At 49.1% G+C, this 21,051-nt stretch overlaps 1 protein-coding gene and 1 pseudogene across 3 annotated transcripts in view; both read right to left on the reverse strand.

Moving 5' to 3' along the window:
- Tgt (tRNA-guanine transglycosylase) overlaps positions 1-21,051 on the reverse strand; it is a 196,498-nt gene that overhangs the window by 154,911 nt on the left and 20,536 nt on the right. The gene's annotated exons all lie outside the window — the stretch shown is intronic.
- LOC137623947 (5S ribosomal RNA) lies at positions 19,599-19,717 on the reverse strand (annotated as a pseudogene).

A 21,051-nucleotide genomic window follows, 5' to 3' on the forward strand; every position in this document is an offset into this window, starting at 1 on the left:
TAACACTCTGTTATACGAGTAAGACTCGCAATGACTAGGGTCACGAGAACCCGAAAGTTCAGCATGTACTGTGCTGCGAGACCCCGAAGGGTCAGCGCAACAAGAAACCGAAGTTCCTCTGTCACGAACCCCCGAAAGGTCAGCGTGATTAAAGGCACGAGTTGCGAGACCCGAAGGGTCAGCGCAATGAGAAACTGAAGTTTCCTTGTCACGAAACGCCGGAGTGTCAGAGTGACTAAAGTTACGAGAGTCCAAGGGTTCAGCGTAACTAAATTTAGGAGAACCCGAATGATCTGCGTGATGAGGAACCAATTCCTCTGTCACAAGACCCCGAAGGATCAGCGTGACTGATGGCACAAGATCCCAAAGGCTCAACGTTACCATCGTTACAAGAGCCCGAATGTTCAGCATAACTGAAACCCGAAGGTTTCGAGTCGCGTAAGCCCGAAGGATCAGCGCGACGGAGCCCCGAAGGACTCCTACTGTCATGAGAACCCACAGGATCAACATGACGAGAGCCCGAAGGCTCACGATCATGCCAGCCCAAAGGGTGATCGTCACGAGACCCCTAAGGGTCCACGCGAGGAGAACCAGCAAGTTCAAAAAGATGTCTCCTCACAGCACGAGGAGGAGAACGTCCGGGATGGAGAGGAGTTACAAACCCTTCCACCCTACGAACCTCAGGAGAGAAACGTTCAGCAGACTCCACCCGGGGAGGGAGACTGATTCAGATCTGAGGATAAATCCTCCGCAGGGGAGGAGAGTTCCCCCGAAGGAAAACGTCGCTTAAGACAAGGCTCTCGCTCCACCCCTGGAGGAGAGCCATAAGCATAAGGAGATCTCTGATAATCAGAGGCAATCTTCTCTCACAAACGAGAGATATGTTCCCCCCGAAGGGGAAACCTGCCTTGGAGAAAGCCCTGCTACCGCCCCTGGTGGGTTAGCTAACTCCTCGGCGTCGAAAACAAACTCTAGGCCTGACCGACGGGCAGCAGCGCCTGCACCCACATTAGGAGGATCAACCTCTGCGGAGGAAGGAGATAACCGCCTTCTTTCCGCTCCCCTTTGAGGGAGCTTGAAGAGAGCTTCCTTCGAAGGGGGGCCATCGATGCCCAATGATGGCCAAAAAGACACAAGGTCAGAAAAGGAACAGAAACTCCCTGGGAGAAGGAAAGGAGCCGACTCACTAGGGGAGCTGACACCTTCGCCTATCCCATAGGGTTGACTGGAGTCAAAAGCCCTGTGCTGCCACTCGGTCATACCCCGGAAGGGTCCGGCAGAGAAGCAGCTTCGGACAGAGATTTAGGCGTAGAGGAAGTAGAAGCCCGCGATTTTTTTGATTTCGCCCGAACTTCTCCCACTGGGAGGCAGGCCACTCCCGACACTCAGAACAGGTGTTGTCCCGAGAACACTGACGTGACAGAGGGTGAGGGTCCGTGTCTACGGACGACATAAAGGTACTGCAGCAGCAGGGCTCGCGACCAGGACATGTCTGCATAGCGGGACAATAAACACACACACACCATACACAAATGAAAAAGGAAAAGCAAATAAAGTCAAGGCAGTTTATGAGTTAACGGGAGAGAGAGACGGCACTCTACCGAGCCAAAAGTAAAAGTGGTTACTCAGCCGACAGGTGTGAGTGAGCGGAGTAGCCGGTCTACCCCTCCCTTCCGCTAACTAGTGAATGGGGGTAGTTATCTCTCACTAAAATTGTCTTGGCTAGTTTTCAGCATTGCCAAAAGTAATACTCTACCCTATAAATAGCGTAAGGTTTGTATCTGTGTCGCAACAAACACCTATTGAGAAATGATGGTTTGTATTCATGTAGGGAGCTTCCCGTTTAACCGCATGGCAAACAGGTCGGTTCCCAGTGAACCCCACATGGAAAGAAATCTCTTGTTGTGCATGGATATGGGGACCACTCCAATCCTACAAGCTTTGCCTGGCAACTGAGCATGTCTACTATAGTGCTCCCAAACGAAAGTGGCAGCTGAGAGCTTATTTTTTCACATCGAATCTTAAATATTTCGGTCATTTTACCTGGAGAAGCCCAAAAGCAGAGGATGGATTAAGTTCTTAAAGGTGGGACAGTTCCGTCGGTCATTATCCCGGATATACTGTAGCTCCCTTTTCGGCTATTTTTCCCAGGTGGCCAATGGAAAAGAAATTGGAATAGATTAAAAGTCTCTAATGCATTTAAAAACAAGACGCACTTGTCTTTATTATTTTTACATCTGAGTGAATATGATATACGGCATTATATATATATATATATATATATTCACATATGTATGTATATATATATATATATATATATATATATATGTTTATATATGCACAATCAAATCTTATATTCAATTCATTTATTACATTGTGTCTTTTACTCACGTTTCACTTGGCACTGTGGCACTGAATGACCTTTGAAAGTCCTAAAGCTTGGAAGTGACAAAAGAAAACTGGGGAAAATGCTGAAAAACACGTAAAGAAGCTTCAAATAGAAGGTTCTGAATGAGACCACCTTGATGCTGCAGAGCATTTGTAGGAGTCTTTCATAATCAATGTAGCTTCGTCAGATGATGATGATGAGGAGGAGGAGGAGATATAAATATGAACAGTAGTCGGAGTTTTTTTTTTTTTTTTTTTTTTTGTACAATTGTATAAATTCAATTTTGAGTATATACTGACTTTATTTTCCCTAAGTAATAAAGGACTTTTGTTGATATTTTAGATATTATTACCATTTCTTATTATGGCTTGTAAATACGAAAATGTTAAATACGAAAATGTTAAATATGAAAATTCATAAAGCATTGAAATAACTGTTTAGTATACAGTATTTCGAAATTGCAAATGTAACAAAATTAACATAATCGACAAATACTAAATGAGGAGACCTTAAAGGCTTCGACAATTCTCAATAGAAAGACTAGATAAATAAATGAATAAAGATATATCTATCTATCTATCTATCTATATATATATATATATATATATATATATGTATATATATATATATATATATATATATCTATCATTATATATATATATATATATATATATTATATAGATAAATATTATATTTATATATATATATATATATATATTATATAGATAAATATTATATTTATATATATATATATATATATACATACATACATACATACATATATGTATGAGTGTGTGTTTGTGTGTATGTGTTTAAAATGATTACAAACAAAAACTCTGTAGGCAGAAAAAAACCCCAGAAAGAATTAGAAGATTAAGATTTAGAGGTCACCCATTCTCAGAGAAGAATGGGATTAGTCCGACATGCTAAATCAGTTAATCCGCAAATGTCAAGCTGGGCAAATTGTTTTCTTGTGTCCTCACCTAGAGGTCGTGAAGGTACGAAATTATTTGAAAACTATACTAAGTATTAAGAAGAACTGTCATTCGACTGCCACTTTCGTTTGGGAGCACTATAGTACAATTACCTTACTTGGAATGTATCTGGCTGACAGCTCTAAAGGGTGGTACACCACCCAGATGTACATCTGCTTTGTCAACTTGCAAAGAGGAAGTGATAACATGTCCCTTGCTTGTTGACATAACCTACTATGGTGGTGTTGTCATTCATCAAAACTACCAAGTGACTGACTCCTCGTACACATTAAGAATGCTTGCAAAGCTAGAAATACTCCTTACATTTGAAACACATTTACATGCAAATGCTCATTTTCTACTGACCACATACCTGATGCAACCAGGTCACGGTCACCCAGATGTGCGCCCCAATCATCCTTCAACGGATCTAAGAACAGTTGCATGAACCATGGGCATTTACCTAGACCTTCAGTGACTGATGAACTTGATGGGGAGAGATAAGTCTATAAAGTCTCTTTTGCATCATATTAGGTGTTGCCATAGATGACAATAAAGAAGACTAGGCTTTCCTCCTCTTACTGTCAATGGGTGGGAGGCCACAATCTGCACTCATCACATGGGGATGACTGCAAATAATTATATTTGCTACAAGGGTAAGGGAGATGTGCATGAGTGTTGTAATTCAAGAGGTATTAGTTTGTTGAGTGTAGTTGGAAAAGTGTATGGTAGAGTATTGATTAATAGGATTAAGGATAAAACAGAGAATGCAATCTTGGAAGTACAGGGTGGTTTTAGAAGAGGTAGGGGTTGTATGAATCAGATTTTTACAGTTAGGCAGATATGCGAGAAATATTTAGCAAAAGGTAAGGAGGTGTATGATGCGTTTATGGATCTGGAGAAAGCATATGATAGAGTTGATAGGGAAGCAATGTGGAATGTGATGAGGTTATATGGAGTTAGTGGAAGGTTGTTGCAAGCAGTGAAAAGTTTCTACAAAGGTAGTAAAGCATGTGTTAGAATAGGAAATGAAGTGAGCGATTGGTTTCCGGTGAGAGTGGGGCTGAGACAGGGATGTGTGATGTCGCCATGGTTGTTTAACTTGTATGTTGATGGAGTGGTGAGAGAGGTGAATGCTTGAGTGCTTGGACGAGGATTAAAACTGGTAGGCGAGAATGATCATGAATGGGAGGTAAATCAGTTATTGTTTGTGGATGATACTGTACTGGTAGCAGACACAGAAGAGAAGCTTGACCGACTAGTGACAGAGTTTGGAAGGGTGTGTGAGAGAAGGAAGTTGAGAGTTAATGTGGGTAAGAGTAAGGTTATGAGATGTACGAGAAGGGAAGGTGGTGCAAGGTTGAATGTCATGTTGAATGGAGTTACTTGAGGAGGTGGATCAGTTTAAGTACTTGGGGTCTGTTGTTGCAGCAAATGGCGGAGTGGAAGCAGATGTACGTCAAAGTGTTAGGGGCAGTTAAGGGAGTAGTAAAAAATAGAGGGTTGGGCATGAATGTAAAGAGAGTGCTATATGAGAAAGTGATTGTACCAACTGTGATGTATGGATCGGAGTTGTGGGGAATGAAAGTGATGGAGAGACAGAAATTGAATGTGTTTGAGATGGAGTGTCTAAGGAGTATGGCTGGTGTATCTCGAGTAGATAGGGTTAGGAACGAAGTGGTGAGGGTGAGAACGGGTGTAAGAAATGAGTTAGCGGCTAGAGTGGATATGAATGTGTTGAGGTGGTTTGGCCATGTTGAAAGAATGGAAAATGGCTGTCTGCTAAAGAAGGTGATGAATGCAAGAGTTGATGGGAGAAGTACAAGAGGAAGGCCAAGGTTTGGGTGGATGGATGGTGTGAAGAAAGCTCTGGGTGATAGGAGGATAGATGTGAGAGAGGCAAAAGAGCGTGCTAGAAATAGGAATGAATGGCGAGCGATTGTGATGCAGTTCCGGTAGGCCCTGCTGCTTCCTCCGGTGCCTTAGATGACCGCGGAGGTAGCAGCAGTAGGGGATTCAGCATTATGAAGCTTCATCTGTGGTGGATAATGTGGGAGGTTGGGCTGTGGCACCCTAGCAGTACCAGCTGAACTCGGCCGAGTCCCTGTTCAGGCTGGAGGAACGTAGAGAGTAGAGGTCCCCTTTGTTTTTGTTTTGTTTCATTGTTGATGTCGGCTGCCCCCCAAAATTGGGGGAAGTGCCTTTGGTATATGTATGTATGTATGTACAAGATTTACATAGTGTATAAACCACTGACAGTGTCCACCCTTTTGCCACTTGGTTACAAAATTTGTGTAAAACATCTTTTGAATCCAACAACCAACCATTCACTCTGTAAGAAAGAGAAAAATATTAAAGCCTTTGGATAGGTTGCAACACTACACCCGTACTTGCTGTAGCTGAAGACAAAAGTAGTGTCTTTGACAGGAAAGTGTGCAGGACTACTGTATTAGCCTGTCCTCATCACTTGTTAACTACCTGATTGATGAATTCAATGGCCATTTCAGTTCTGCTGGAGACATTACCTATTTGTGTATGTGTAAGAACAAACTAAGATTACCAGACAAGATATTTTGTGTTTAGTAATGGAATCATAGGAAGAGTAAAAAGGCTCATTTCTGTATTCCAACTTAAAAGAATCCTTCAACAGACCAGTAGCTAGCACGGACCTGCTACTAAACCAATTAATCAAATAATTTGTAAAATATGGTAAAGATGTAATTTGTTACCTGTTCAAATGAAAAGCAACCTCTTAAAGTAAACAATACTAATAAAAATAATAATACAGTTTGGATAAAAACTTAATAACCCAATCAAGAACAGTGATTGCATAGAGGACAAAGATGTATATACTCAAAGATGGCAAAATAAAGTGAAAGATTAATTTCTTGGAAGTGGATGATATCCCACTACTTGATTACCTGTCCCAATTTTGCTAATGTACTGTTCCTTGAAACAAAACTTCAATTGGTGTTTCCAGCTCATACCAGGAATGCCCTTATACAATATAAAAACAACGTATTATTATTATTATTATTATTATTATTATTATTATTACTAGCTAAGCTACAATCCTAGTTGGAAAAGAAAGATGCTATAAGCCTAGGAGCTTCAACAGGAAAAAATAGCCCTGTGAGGAAAGGAAATAAGGATATAAACGATAGGAGAAATATGACAAATTCGTAGATATTTTGTATTTTTCCTAACTATACAAACCTTAGCTATTTATTTGGGGTTATACTTTTGGCGAAGCTGAAATGATGAGCCATTAAAATTTTAGCGAGGGTTAACTACCCACACCGCTAGTTAGCGGGGGTAGGGGGAGTAAGGGGGTAGCTTGCTACCACTCCCGCTCACACACCTGTGATTTAGTTCACTTTGCTTAGAGGTAGGACTTCAAGGGGGATAGGGCTGTCAGGCAACTTTGTATAAATAGCTAAGGTTTGTATAGTTAGGAAAAATACAAATTATCTACGAATGTCATTTGTTCCGTAACTGGAATACAAACCACACTATTTATTAAGGGTGACTCACCCATTAGGAAGGGTGGACGTCCCTGCCAATCTGGCTTTTGGCTTTACCCGGGGGCTCCTTATCTGAGTATGTTAGTACTCTAAAATAAGGAGTCCCTGCACTCGCTAAAGCCTTACTACGCAAGGTCCGCGGCCTATGCAAGACGTGTGTTGAGACATGCAGAAGTGTGAATGTCTAGGTAAAGTTATTCCGAGTCTATTGTAGGAAAAACTGATGTAACAAAGACTTTCCCAATACCACCTCGCCAGGGTATGGGGATGCTACAGTATTGTCTTAATATGACAAATTCGAAGATAATTTGTATTTTTCCTAACCATACAAACCTTAGCTATTTACAAAGGGTTTACTTTTAGCGCAGCTGAAATGACGAGCCAATAGTTTTTAACGAGGGTTAATTACCCCCGTGCTAGTTAGCGGGGGGTGGGGAAGGGTAGCTTGCTACCCCTCCCCCCTCCACACACCGGTGACTTGCTTCACTTCACTTAGAGGTAGGACTTGACTTGGGGGTCAGGGATGGCGGGCACATATGTGTAAATAGCTAAGGTTTGTATGGTTAGGAAAAATACAAATTATCTTCGAATTTGTCATTTGTTCCGTAACCGAAATACAAACCACGCTATTTACAAAGGGTGACTTACCCCTTAGGAAGGGTGGAAAGTCCCCAGCCTTACTGACTTCGGCTTGCCCGGGGGCTCGATCCCTTAGTGAGCAGCACTAGAGAGAGGGAGCCCCTGTACCTCACAGGTTCCTAGCATCGCTAGGAACGAGTGGCCTACATAAGTAGTGTGAGGAGGAGAGTGTGACTCGTCCTATGAAGTTGACCTTGAGACCTTCAGATAGGAATTCTAGGATAGGACGTTCCCCATACCACCTCGTCAGGGTATGGGAGACGCAACAGTATTAAGCTTAATACTAGGAGCACAAAGAAGCATGGGTTACCTGCAGAGGTCGAGGTCAGCTATGCGAGGACCAGGATGCTGCTTCCCCAAGAGAGGGGAGAATGAAGAAAGAAGTAAGGGTCAGACATACTCTTTCATTCACACAGACTAAGACCGGGTAACAACGCCCTCAACCTACTGCTACTTGTCCAAAAAGGAGCCTGAGGTTAGACCAGCTGTTGTGCAGCCACCACAGGGCCGATAGAGAACGTATCGAGGCTCCTGTGGGTCACGTCTTGCAGGTAGTGGGCTGTGAAGGTCGTTTGACGCTTCCAGACCCCCGCTTGAAGTACCTGCGTCACAGAGAAGTTTCTCTTGAAGGCCAGGGATGTAGCAATACCCCTGACATCGTGGGCCCGAGGGCGACGTGACGGAGGAGGGTCAGGATTCAGGGCATGGTGGATAACCCTTCGAATCCAAGCAGAGATGGTGTTCCTTGTGACCCTCCTCTTTGTCCTGCCTGTGCTCACAAACAAAGCTCGCACATGAGGACGGACTGCAGCCGTTCTCTTCAAGTAGTACCTCAGACACCTCACTGGGCATAGTAGCAGCTGGTCTGGGTCGTTTGTTACAGAACGGAGACTCGCGATCCTGAAAGAGTCGAACCGAGGATCCGGCACTCCAGGATTCTGAGTCTTGGCCACAAACTCAGGGACGAACCTGAACGTTACCTCCCCCCATCCCCTTGAATGGGCGATGTCGTACGAGAGACCATGAAGTTCACTAACTCGCTTGGCCGAGGCCAAGGCGAGTAGGAAAGCCGTCTTCCAAGACAGGTGGCGATCGGAGGCCTGGGTAATGGCTCGAAGGGAGGTCTCTTGAGAGACCTGAGAACTCGAACCACGTTCCAAGGAGGGGGTCTCACTTCCGACTGGGGGCAGGTAAGCTCATAGCTACGTATGAGTAAAGAGAGTTCTAGCGATGAAGAAATATCCACGCCCTTCAATCTGAAGGCCAAGCTTAAGGCTGAGCGATAGCCTTTCACTGCCGAGACAGAAAGGCGCATTTCTTCTCGCAGATACACAAGGAAGTCCGCTATTGCTGGAATAGTGGCATCGAGTGGAGAGATACCCCTTCCACGACACCAACCACAAAAGACTCTCCACTTCGCTTGGTAGACTCCCTCAGAGGACCTTCGCAGGTGCCGAGACATTCTCTCCGCAACCTGTTGCGAAAAGCCTCTCTCCGCGAGGAGACGCTGGATAGTCTCCAGGCGTGAAGCCGAAGCGAGGCTACGGCCCTGTGAGGGACACCGGAGTGGGGTTGTCTGAGAAGCTCGTGTCGTGGAGGAAGCTCCCTTGGGAGTTCCGTCAGGAGTTGCAGAAGGTCCGGAAACCATTCCGCGTGATGCCATAGCGGAGCTACTAGAGTCATGGAACAGTTGACCGATAGTCTGGTCCTGTTGAGCACCCTTCTCATCAGACAGAATGGTGGGAAGGCGTACACGTCGATGTTGTCCCACCGTTGCTGGAAAGCATCTTGCCAGAGTGCCTTGGGGTCCGGGACTGGTGAGCAGTACAGGGGCAGCTTGAAGTTCAAGGCTGTCGCGAACAAGTCCACCGTCGGGGAACCCCACAAAGTCAGGACTTTGTTGGCTATCTGAGGATCCAAAGACCACTCGGTACTCACTATCTGCGAAGCCCTGCTCAGACTGTCGGCGAGCACATTCCTCTTGCCAGGAATGAAGCGAGCTGATAGTGTTATCGAGTGGGTTTCGGTCCACCTCAGAGTCTCTACTGCAAGATGGGATAGCTGTTGCGAAAAAGTGCCTCCCTGCTTGTTGATATAAGCCACTACCGTGGTGTTGTCGCTCATCACCACCACGGAGTGACCCGCCAGGAACCGTTGGAACTGTTGAAGGGCCAGAAAGACGGCCTTCAATTCTAGCAGGTTGATGTGTAGGCACTTTTCTGATTCTGACCAAAGGCCTGAGGCCCTCTGGTTCAGAACGTGCGCCCCCCACCCTTCTTTTGACGCGTCCGAAAACAGAGTCAATTCCGGGGGAAGGACGAGAAGACTCACTCCCTTTCGCAGGTTCTCGTCGGCCAGCCACCACCGCAAGTCCGTCTGTTCCAGAGACCCCATTGGGATCAGAGTGTCCGGGGAATCGGATCCTTGATTCCACCGGGACTTGAGCCGCCATTGAAGGGATCTCATCCTGAGGCGGCTGTTTGGAACCAGACGGGCCAGGGATTATAGGTGGCCCAAGAGACGCAACCACGATTGGGCGGGGAGTTCTTTTCGCCTGAGGAAAGCTTCCGCCACCCTCCTCAGCCTTGCTATCCGGTCGTCTGATGGAAAGGCTTTGTGGAGATTGGTGTCTATTAGCATGCCTAGATAAACCAGTCGTTGGGACAGCTGCAGAGAGGACTTCTCGAGGTTTACCACGATCCCCAGATCCTGGCAAAGATCTAGAAGCCTGTCTCGGTGTCGAAGAAGGGTCGACTCCGAGTCTGCTAGGATCAGCCAATCGTCTAGGTAACGAAGGAGACGAATGCCGTTCCTGTGCGCCCAAGTCGAAATCAGGGTGAACACTCTGGTGAACACCTGAGGAGCTGTGGAGAGACCAAAACACAGCACCTTGAACTGGTAGATCTTGTTGTCTAGGCAGAATCTCAGGTACTTCCTGGAAGACGGATGGATTGGGATCTGGAAGTACGCATCCTTTAGATCCAGTGTACACATGAAGTCTTGTGGTCTCACCGCAAGTCTGACCGTGTCTGCTGTCTCCATGCTGAAACGGGTTTGTTTGACAAACCTGTTCAGAGCCGAGAGATCGATGACGGGTCTCCAGTCTCCAGTAGCCTTCTTTACAAGAAAGAGTCGACTGAAGAAGCCTGGAGAGCCGTCCACGACCTCCTGGAGAGCACCCTTCTCGAACATGGTCTTGACTTTGGCCTGAAGGGCCAGCCCCTTTGCCGATCCCATGGCATAGGAGCTCAACGACACTGGATTCGCTGTCGGGGGAGGTTGAGATGACGTGAACGGGACGCGATAACCTTGGCCGATCACCGAGATCGTCCAAGCATCGGCCCCGAGATGTTGCCACCTGCGGACGCAACGCTGAAGGCATCCCCCCACAGGTGGACACGCAGGGGGACTGCCACCCCTAGGGCTTGCGGCCGCGGCCGCCACCCCTAGAAGTCTTGCCTCCCCTGGAGGACTTACCACCCCTCTTGACCTTGGCTGGAAAGGGCTGGGGCTTAGACACCACTTTCTTAGCTGCCGGTGCCTGTTTTGGAGCCTTACGAGGCTGTTGCTGCTGTTGTGGCGGGGCTGGAGGCTTATAGGGCCGAGTTGTAAGGGCCCTGTGGAGGAGGGAGTCCGTGCTGGATTTTCTCCACCTCTCAGCCGTTCGCTCCAAGTCTTGAGGCTCAAACAGGCTCTCCCCCAGGAGGGAGGCATGTCGGAGCCTACACACATCTACGGCGGGGACCTTCGGATGGAATCTCTCGGACACAGCATCGCGACGCTTCAACACCGAGTTGGCCCACAGGGTGGTAACCTGGTGCGCCAAGAACTCGATGGAGCGGGTGCCCGAGAGCAAGAAGGTCTCTAGGGCCTTCCTATTGGTCTCCTTGGACAAGTCCTCAGATCGCAATAGGATGCCCAGAGATCCTAACCAGAAGTCCAGCCACGAAGTGGCCTGCATGGCACACTTAGCGACCTTCTCGTGGTTAAGGATCTCTGCCGCCGAGAACGACACCTGCCGGGCAGAGAGTTTCTCCAAGGGAACTCCCTTCGCCAGCTCCTCCACAGAGTGATGGAGCGGAAGAGCGAGGTTGTGCTCACCCAGGATCTCGAAATACCTCCTCTGCTGAAGGCGAGGAGGAGGGATGAGTTTGTTCCCGGCAGTGGAACGACTGGAGGAGGCAAGAAGTGCGAGCTGAGCATTGGCCCTAGCTCTGGCACTCTTCAGCCCCCGAGACCAGGGCAGAGCTGCACTGGTCTTAGGGGCCTTCCGAACGTCGAACACTTCATCCAGAATTGTGTCTTTGCCTTCACGGGGGGGGGATGACTGGATCCGTAAGACTGTTAAGTTGCCTTATCAGGCTTAGGACCTGCCAGAAGGCATGTTCGGACTCTTGCTGTTCTCCTCCCTGCGGGCTGGCAGCTAAGTCTCCTGCCCCAGGAATCTCTTCCTGGGGTGATACGTGGACATTCCCCTGGGTAGTCGTGGGTTCCTGTCGAATCCTTGCAGAGGATTTAGGGATGGTCTTGGAATCCTTGGGCTCCCTCCTAGGAGGGATACAGGATCCCAACAACGAGGTTCGAGGGGCCCCTTCCTCACGAGACGATTCTCCTGCCTGAAGCGAAGTCTCCCCCCCTGGTGCCGGGGGGAAGACTACCGGTCCACTGGACTCACCTGAGGACGGAAAGGCCTCGTCCACGGGAGAAGGAGAGAGTACTCGTGCAGGAGAGGGGACCCTCGAGACCGACCTCTTGGGAACCAACTTCGCCCTGGGGGAAGTCACCACAAAGTCCACTCCTCTCTTTCTCTTCAGCGTAGGAGAGACAGCCGCTGGTTTGTTACCCTGGCCGGCGAGTGCTGGTTTCATAACCCTCACTAACGCCCGTGCCAGCGGACCAAACCAAGTCTGCTGCTCAAAGGACACAGAGTCCGAAATCCTCGCCAAGGTGAAAGGGATCGGGCGATCCTTTGGAGTGGACACGACGGTACCTGCCTGAAAAGAAGGTGGGGAAGAATGCTGTAATGACCTGTCCACATCCTGCAATACCAACCTGTGCTTGGATGGAGGTGATCCCGAGTGCCGTCTAGGAGCACGCGTCCCTGCTGCTACCACCGGCTGTGGAATTCGCCGCGAACTATGGTCGCGCGAGGGTGAACGGTCGCGCAAAGGCGAATGGTTGCACAGGCGAGCGGTCGCGCGGGCGCACAGGCGAGCGGTCGCGCGGGCGCGCGGGCGCGCGGGCGCGCGGGCGCGCAGGCGAGCGATCGCGCGGGCGCGCAGGCGAGCGATCACGCGGGCGCGCAGGCGAGTGGGCGTGAGGGTGGGCAGGTAAATGAACACGTGTCCGAGGCGACGAACGCAAGCGATGGCGCGACGGCGAGGGATCGTGCTGCCGCGTAGGTGAAGAAGATCGCTGGCGATAATGACCACGTGATGGTAAGCGATGGCGAGCAGCATGTGAAGGTGAATGATTGCGCGCAAGAGGGCGGTCGTTCAGGGTTGCGCGATGAGGAGCAGCATGCGTAAGCGGGCGATCGTTCAGGGTTGTGCGATGGCGAGCAGCATGCGCAGGTGAATGATCGCGTGAAAGGGTGCGATGGTGATCAGCATCCGCAGGAAGGCGATCGTTCAGGGTTGTGCGATGAGGAGCAGCATGCGTAAGCGGGCGATCGTGCAGGGTTGTGCGATGGCGAGCAGCATGCGCAGGTGAATGATCGCGTGAAAGGGTGCGATGGTGATCAGCATCCGCAGGAGGGCGATCGTTCAGGGTATTGCGATGAGGAGCAGCATGCGTAAGCGGGCGATCGTGCAGGGTTGTGCGATGGCGAGCAGCATGCGCAGGTGAATGATCGCGAGAAAGGGTGCGATGGTGATCAGCATCCGCAGGAAGGCGATCGTTCAGGGTATTGCGATGAGGAGCAGCATGCGTAAGCGGGCGATCATGCAGGTTCGTGCGATGGCGGGCAGCATGTGAAGGTGATCGCTGGCGAACTGGTGATCGCTGGCGAGCTGGTGATCGCTGGCGAGCTGGTGATCGCTGGCGAGCAGAAGGTCGACGCGTGTCCTGTGAGAGGATAGGTTCACGAGCAGGAACGGGAAGATCGCTGGCGCGTTGGCGAGCATGTGTTTCTGACACACGCGCAGCACGATGTTGCGTAGCCACAGGACCAGGTGAATGGTGAGCAGGGAGTTCAGCAGGAACTAAAGGGTGGTCAGAGACCGCAGGGCGATGGTCCTCAAATGAGCGCTGACGCTCGGAAGAGAGCTGACGAGCAGGAGAGCGCTGGCGAGGGGGGCGAACCTCAGGAGAGAGCCGACGAGCAGGTGAGCGTCGGCGAGCAGGAGAGTCTTGGCGAGCAGGAGATCGTCGACGAGCAGGAGATCGCTGGCGAGCAGGAGATCGCTGGCGAGCAGGAGATCGCTGGCGAGCAGGAGAGCGCTTGTGCGCTGGCCCTGCTCGCGTAAGGGAAGAATCCCTTAGCCCCGAAGGGACCGTTGCCCGTCGGGTGACGAGTTCTCCAGAAGGCGAAGATCCGGCAGGAGATGGAGAGCGGTCCGCAGAGAGGTTCAAGGAGGGCGGAGCAGTCGGTTGAGGTTGACGAGGAGAGTCCCCCCCGGAGGACGAAGACCCAAAAAGGCGCCTCTTAGTCCCCCTGTAAGGGGAAGGGAGGCCCTTGTGGCGTAGAGGGCGGTGAGCCTTACGGCGGAGGCGGCCTCGGGGGAGATCGTCGGGACCATCGGTCCTCCAAAGGGGAGTCTCCTTCAAAACACTTCCCTCAGAAGGAAGCTGGGCAGCAGTCGAGACCGAAGGACTCACTTCCCCCTTCGAAGGATGCACGGAAGGAGGAGGAGAGCCTAGAGCACCATCACCAGCAACAGCACCTGCGTCGGAGGGCCCAGCCACGTCGGAGGCCTCTGTCACCACGACGTCGACAATAGACAGAGGGTCTACCTCCGCTACCACCGGCGACTGTTTAACAGCGGCCCCCAACGAGACAAGGTCAATAAGAGCGACCCTGGAGGGCAAGCCCTTAAGCCCCAGGGACGACCAAATCTGCAACAGATCATCACTGGATAAAGTATTATTATCAATAACCTCCCCCGGAGGAGGAGGGGGAACCGCCTCGCTATGGGAGGCGACGCCCTCTCCCCCCACCGAAGGTAGGGAAACAGAACAAGGGCCTGCGCTCCCACTCGGACGACTCTCCTTAGGAGGCGGACGAGGGGGAGCTTCGGAGGAGGTTTGGGCGGCGGAAGAAGAGTCCCGAGAACCTTCCTCCTTCAAGGCTAACCCCGGAGGAGAACGGTCTCTCTTGGACTTCTTCTTACGCCGACGGCCAAACCTCTCCCACTGGGAGGCAAACCACTCCCTGCACTCACGGCACATGTTATCCTGGTCGCACCGTCGGCCCCGACATTGAGGGCAGAGGGTGTGAGGATCCGTAATCACGTCCAACATGAAAGTCCCACAAGGACGGCCGGCAACTCCAGGGCATGTCCGCATATTAAATAAAAGAAAATAACTGAAGGTCAACTTCCAACCAATCACACAAGCTGAAAAGAAAAAGAAGAAAATTAAAGGCTGTCACGAAGGCGATGAACAGACACGTCTGATCACCGCCGAGCCAAAAGTGAAGTGAAGCAAGTCACCGGTGTGTGGAGGGGGGAGGGGTAGCAAGCTACCCTTCCCCACCCCCCGCTAACTAGCGCGGGGGTAATTAACCCTCGTTAAAAACTATTGGCTCGTCATTTCAGCTGCGCTAAAAGTAAACCCTTTGTAAATAGCGTGGTTTGTATTTCGGTTACGGAACAAACTAGGTACACAAGGGAGCATGGTTTACCTGCAGTGGTTTGAGGTCAGCATATGCAGAGAACCAAGGATGCTGCTTTCCCCATGAGAGGGTAGGATGAAGAAAAGAATAAGAGCCAGTCAAATCTTTTCATTCCCGCAGACTAAAACCGGGTAACAGTGCCCTCAACCTTCTGCTACTTTTCCAATAAGGAGTTAACACTCGCTAAAATTGTAATAGCTTGTTGCAATATATAGGGGTTTGTGTCTAAGAAAACTTAATAGTTTGTATATATGAAAAAAATTTCTTTTATTTATATGCTATGGTATCTCTCAAGCCCCTCCTTCCAAAAAATGTTTTAATCTGTTATTCCTTTCCAGGTATTGACAGCAGCCCCCTACACTCAGTAGGGAGTGTAAGGGAAGTTTATTTTTCAGAGTACTGTATGTACAGTATATAGAAAAAAGTAAGTACATCTGTCCCTGGAATCAAATGTATCGCAAAACATGATTATCTCGTTTTGATAGAAATAAATGATGCATTGCTCAAAATGGGTGAAACGGGAGAAAGTGAAGATATAAACTCAAGTTTCAAGGCTCAACTAGAAGATGATGTAATTAGAGAAGTTTTGACATCAGGCACGGATCTTCGTCAACAATCTCAGTCAGTTGAAAAAGAGCTTCGACAGTTGGAAAACTTGAGTATCCAAGATTACATCAACAAGGCTCAAGATATTGCTACTCTACATCACCAGATCACAGAATGTGATTCCATACTGGAACTTAGTGATGGACAGTTTTTTAAATGTTTGCCCCAGAACCAAGTTAACATAAAGTGGCATAGAACAGTTTTTTGCAGAGATAGCCAAACTTTTAAGTGTGTTCAATTCCTAAACCCAGTGGATTGTTCATGCAGATTATGAACCACAGTGTTGCGGGGTCCTCCGTTAAGCTTGAAGTTTGTTTCTGTCATAGTCAGGAATAAATCTGCATGATCCACCTGAGTATGTTGCTAGTCTGCCTGGGGGAAGAAAGTTATAAGCAAGATTGCCGGGATCTTCTAGTTTTGCCACATGAATTGCAATCCTTGTTGTATGAACTCTTTGATCATGAGGCAAGCTACTGGTATTTGCCCAAATAGATACACAGTTAGGTGGGCCTTTGTTTATACTTGTACTGTATTGGAACACTTATGAGTGTCCCACATGTGAATAGTTTTTGTTATTTGTGGAGCTGGAGTGGAAAGGGATGCTAATTTTGCCTTTAATTGATTATTCTAACTGACAAAACAATGTTAATGTATTCCTAACAGTTTTTTTTTTTTGTTTCATTTACAAATATGACAAATTCGGAGATACGTAATTTGTATTTTTCCTAACCATACAAACCTTAGCTATTTACATTGGGTTTACCTTTTAGCGTAGCTGAAATGGCGAGCCATTAGAATTTAACGAGGATGCATTACCCCCACGCTAGTTAGCAGGGGGGTAGGGGAGTGGTAGCTGGCTACCCCTCCCCCCTCACACACCGGTGAACTGCTTCACTTTCACTTAGAGGTAGGACTTGCCTTGGGGGACAGGGCTGGCAGGCAAATATATGTAAATAGCTAAGGTTTGTATGGTTAGCAAAAATACAAATTATCTCCGAATTTGTCATTTGTTCCGTAACTGAAATACAAACCACGCTATTTACATTGGGTGACTTACCCCTTAGGAAGGGTGGAAAGTCCCCAGCCATACTGGCTTTGGCTTTACCCGGGAACTCAGAATCCGAGTGAGTCGCACTCGAGAAAAGGAGTCCCTGCACCGAACCGTGTGGCCTACATAAGCTTGTGTGTGAAGGAAGAAGCGTGACCCTTCCTAGGCAGTTGACCTGGAGTTCCAGAAGGAACTCTGGGTTAGGACGTTCCCAATACCACCTCGTCAGGGTATGGGGGACGCGACAGTATTGACTCAATACTCGGAACACAAGGAAGCATGGTTTACCTGCAGAGGTTTTAGGTCAGCTATGCAGAGACCAGGATGCTGCTTCCCAGTAGAGGGGATGATGAAGAAAGAAGTAAGGGCCAGACATACTTCTTTCGTTCATGCAGACTAAAACCTGTTAACAATGCCCTCAACCTTCTGCTACCTGTCCAAAAAGGAGCCTGAGGTTAGACCAGCTGCTGTGTAGCCACCACAGAGCGATAGAAACGTAAAGATACTCCTGTGGGTCACGTCCTGCAGGAAGCGGGCTGCGAAGGTCATTAGATGCTTCCATACTCCAGCTTGTAGCACCTGCGTCACAGAGTAGTATTACTCGAAGGCGAGGGACGTTGCGATGTATCCGACATCGTGCTGTAGGGCGACGTGATGGGGGAGGGTCTGGATTCAGGTCGAGATGAATGTCCCCGAGTCCGAGCTGAAGAGGTATACTGGTGACTCTCCCCAGTGTCCTTCTTATGCTCCCAACCCGGCTGCACGTGAGGACAAACTGCAGCTGTTCCCAAAGATAACCCCTCGATTCCTTTACTGGCAAGAAGGAGAAGGTTTTGGGTCATCTGATACAGAATGGTGACTCGAAATCTTGAAGGAATTGGACCGAAGGGCCGGGACCCCAAGATTCTGAGTCTAGCCAACAACTCAGGAGCGAAACTGAATGTTGCCTTCCCCCATTCCTTAGAAAGGGCGGAGTCGTACGAGACCAAGGAGATTGCTTACACACTGGCCGCGGCCAGAGTGAGCAGAAGCCCCAAGACGGAATACGATCAGAGGCCTGACGTAATGGGTCTTGAGAAGATCTCTTAAGGGACTAAAAAGTCCGAACCATGCTCCATGTTGGAGGTCTCACTCCGACTGGGGGCAGGGACGTTCGCAGCTTCGCATGAGCGAGGAAAGGTCCAGCAGGAAGGAAAAAGTTTATTCCTTTCAGCCTGAAGGCCAGGGAAAGACTGAGCGACAGGCTTCACTGCCGAGAGCGGAAAGGAGTTTCCTCACGCCGAAAAGCAATAAGTTCGTTATTGCTGGAGAAGAGGCCTCAAGGGAAGAGGTATATCTCCCACGACACCAACCACAGAAGACTCTCCACTTCGCCTGGTAGACCCCTGCGGATGACTATCGCAGATGACGCGACCTCCGCCACGCGACTGTAGCGAGTTGTCTCTTCTTGAGGAGGAGGCGTAGTGTCTCCAGGCGTGAAGCCGAAGCGATGCCCCGGCTCGTGAAAGATGTTGCAGTGTGGTTGTTTGAGTAGCCTGTGGCGTGGGAGAAGCTCTCCCGGGAGTTCCGTCAGGGGAAGCAGAGGGTCCGGAAACCGTTCTGCGTATAGTCCCAGTGGAGCTCTCAGGGCCATTGAAAGATTTACAGACAACCTGGTCTTGTTGAGACCCATTCTCAACAGCCAACAAAGGAGGGAAGACGCAGGCGTCTATGTTGTTCGACCATAACCGGAATGCATCTTGCCAAAGAGTCTTGGGGTCTGAGACTGGGGGGAAGAACAGCGGAAGCTTTAAGTTCCAAGCTGTCGCGATCAGGTCCCCCAGGCCAAGACTTGCTGGTTACTAAAGGCCAAAGACCCCCAGGTACACTCTATCTACGAGGCTCTGCTCAGATAGTCGGAGAGGACATTCCTCTGCCTGGAATGAGCAAGCCGATAGTGGTATTGAGAGGATCTCAAATTATCTCAGTATGTCTACTGCAAGATGCGAAGGTATGAAAATGCATCCCTTGCTGGTTGGAATACCCCAGTACCATGAAGTCGTCGCGCACGGAGCGACTCAGCAGGAGCTGTAGGATCTGTAGAGGGGCCAAACTGCGGCCCCTAAGCCTGCCTGAATGATGGAGAGGTATCCTTCAGGTCCTGACCATAGGCCTGAACCGGAACATGCCCCCCCTCCCCCCCTTTTCTTTGACGAGTCCGAGAACAGCATAAAAAATGTGGGGAAAGGTCGAGAATATCCACTCCCATCAAGAGGTTCCATAGGTCAACACCCATTGCAGGTCTAATCGTTCCGCTGGTCCCATAGGGGCCAGAAAGTCCGGTTAATCGTTGCTTTGAAACCACCGGAACTTGGGCCGCCCCACAGGGAATTTATCCTGAGGCGACCGTTCGGGACTTTAGACGGGTCAATGAGGAAAAGAGACCTAGGAAACGATCCAAGGTAGGGCTGAAAGCTCTGCTTGACTGATAACAGGTACTGCGACTCTCCTCAGCCTTGCCACAGTCAACTGAAGGGAAGGCTCGGAGGAGGAGGCAACAGCATCTGGCGTCCCCAGGCGGTCACCCCGGAAGGCTCGGAGGAGGAGGCAACAGCATCTGGCGTCCCCAGGCGGTCACCCATCCAAGTACTGACCAGACCCGACGTTGCTTAACTTCGCTGGACGGACGAGAAGCGGGGTTTCCAACGTGGTAAGGCCGTTGACTCAATATCATGGCTAGATACTCCAGATGTTGAGGCAGAAGTAGAGAAGGCTCCTAGCAAATTACCATGATCCCTCACTCATGGTAAGGATCCGTAAGCTTGTCCCGGCGTTGAAGAAGGTCGAACCCGAGCCTACCGGATTGACCAGACCTCCAATAGGCGAAGGAGGCAAAAGCCTGCTCCTGAGCGGCTATGAGGAAAGCAGGGAGTGTTCTCTGGGGAAAAACCTGCGATGCCACGGCGGGATCGCCACACCGCATCTTAACCTGTAGTCTAGGCTGATTTCCAAGAGCTTCCTGGAAGATGGATGGAATGGAAACTGAAAGTACCCGTCCTTCCGATCCAGGGCCTAAGGAGTCCTGCCGCCTCGTTACCAGTCTGATCGATTCTGCTGTTCCACGCTGGACGAAGTTTGTTCGACAAACTTGATCAGAGCTGAGAGGTCGACTACGGAATTCCCGTCTCAGATGCTTTCCTATGAGAAAGGATCAACTGAAGAAGCCGGGGGGTGAAGCCGTCGACGATCCTATGGAAGACCTACTCCTAAGGCATGGATCATTCTGCCCAAACGGGCAAAACTCTTGCCGACCCCATGGCATAGATTGATTGATTTAAAGTTTTCAGGCATCCTGACATCTGAGGTCATTGATGCCGGTAACATTTAATTTATGTATACAAAAATAAAAAATAAAATAAAATAAAAAATTAAAGAGTATTCAATTAAAATCATAAAAGTTGAATGTCATAAAAGTTAAATATTTTTCAGAAGACCTGCTTCTGAAATAAATCTAAAAATGCCACTTGCATGGTAGGACACATCATTTCCAAGAATCTTGGCAAGGATGAACCTGCCACCCTCACCTTGAGCCTCAAACAAATATCTATCCCTTAAGTTGTTATAATTGGGGCATTCGGTCAACAAATGCCTTACTGTTAGAGGTACTAAACAGTCGTCACAATACGGCTAGTGTTGGCCCTTCAGCAGAAACTCGTGTGTCAACCGAGTGTGACCAATACGGAGACGACAAAGAGACGTCTCCCATTTTCGGGGCATCATATTATACCTCCAAGGAGATATGTCATTTGTTATCTCTCGCATTTTATTGCCATCTTGACTATCCCATTGCTGTTGCCATTTATTGCAAACCAATTTCTTGATGTCAGGTAAGAAATCATCACAGGGAATGGGATACCTTCTTGGCAGCAACTCGGATGCAGCCTCCTTAGCCAGTGAATCTGCCTTCTCATTCCCGGACACACCTACATGTGCTGGAACCCAACAAAATTGAACTGTTATACCTCTCCGTCCAGTAAGGAAAAGCCATTCTAAAATCT

Source organism: Palaemon carinicauda, chromosome 30 (genome assembly GCF_036898095.1).
Source record: "Palaemon carinicauda isolate YSFRI2023 chromosome 30, ASM3689809v2, whole genome shotgun sequence".
Lineage (NCBI taxonomy): Eukaryota > Metazoa > Arthropoda > Malacostraca > Decapoda > Palaemonidae > Palaemon > Palaemon carinicauda.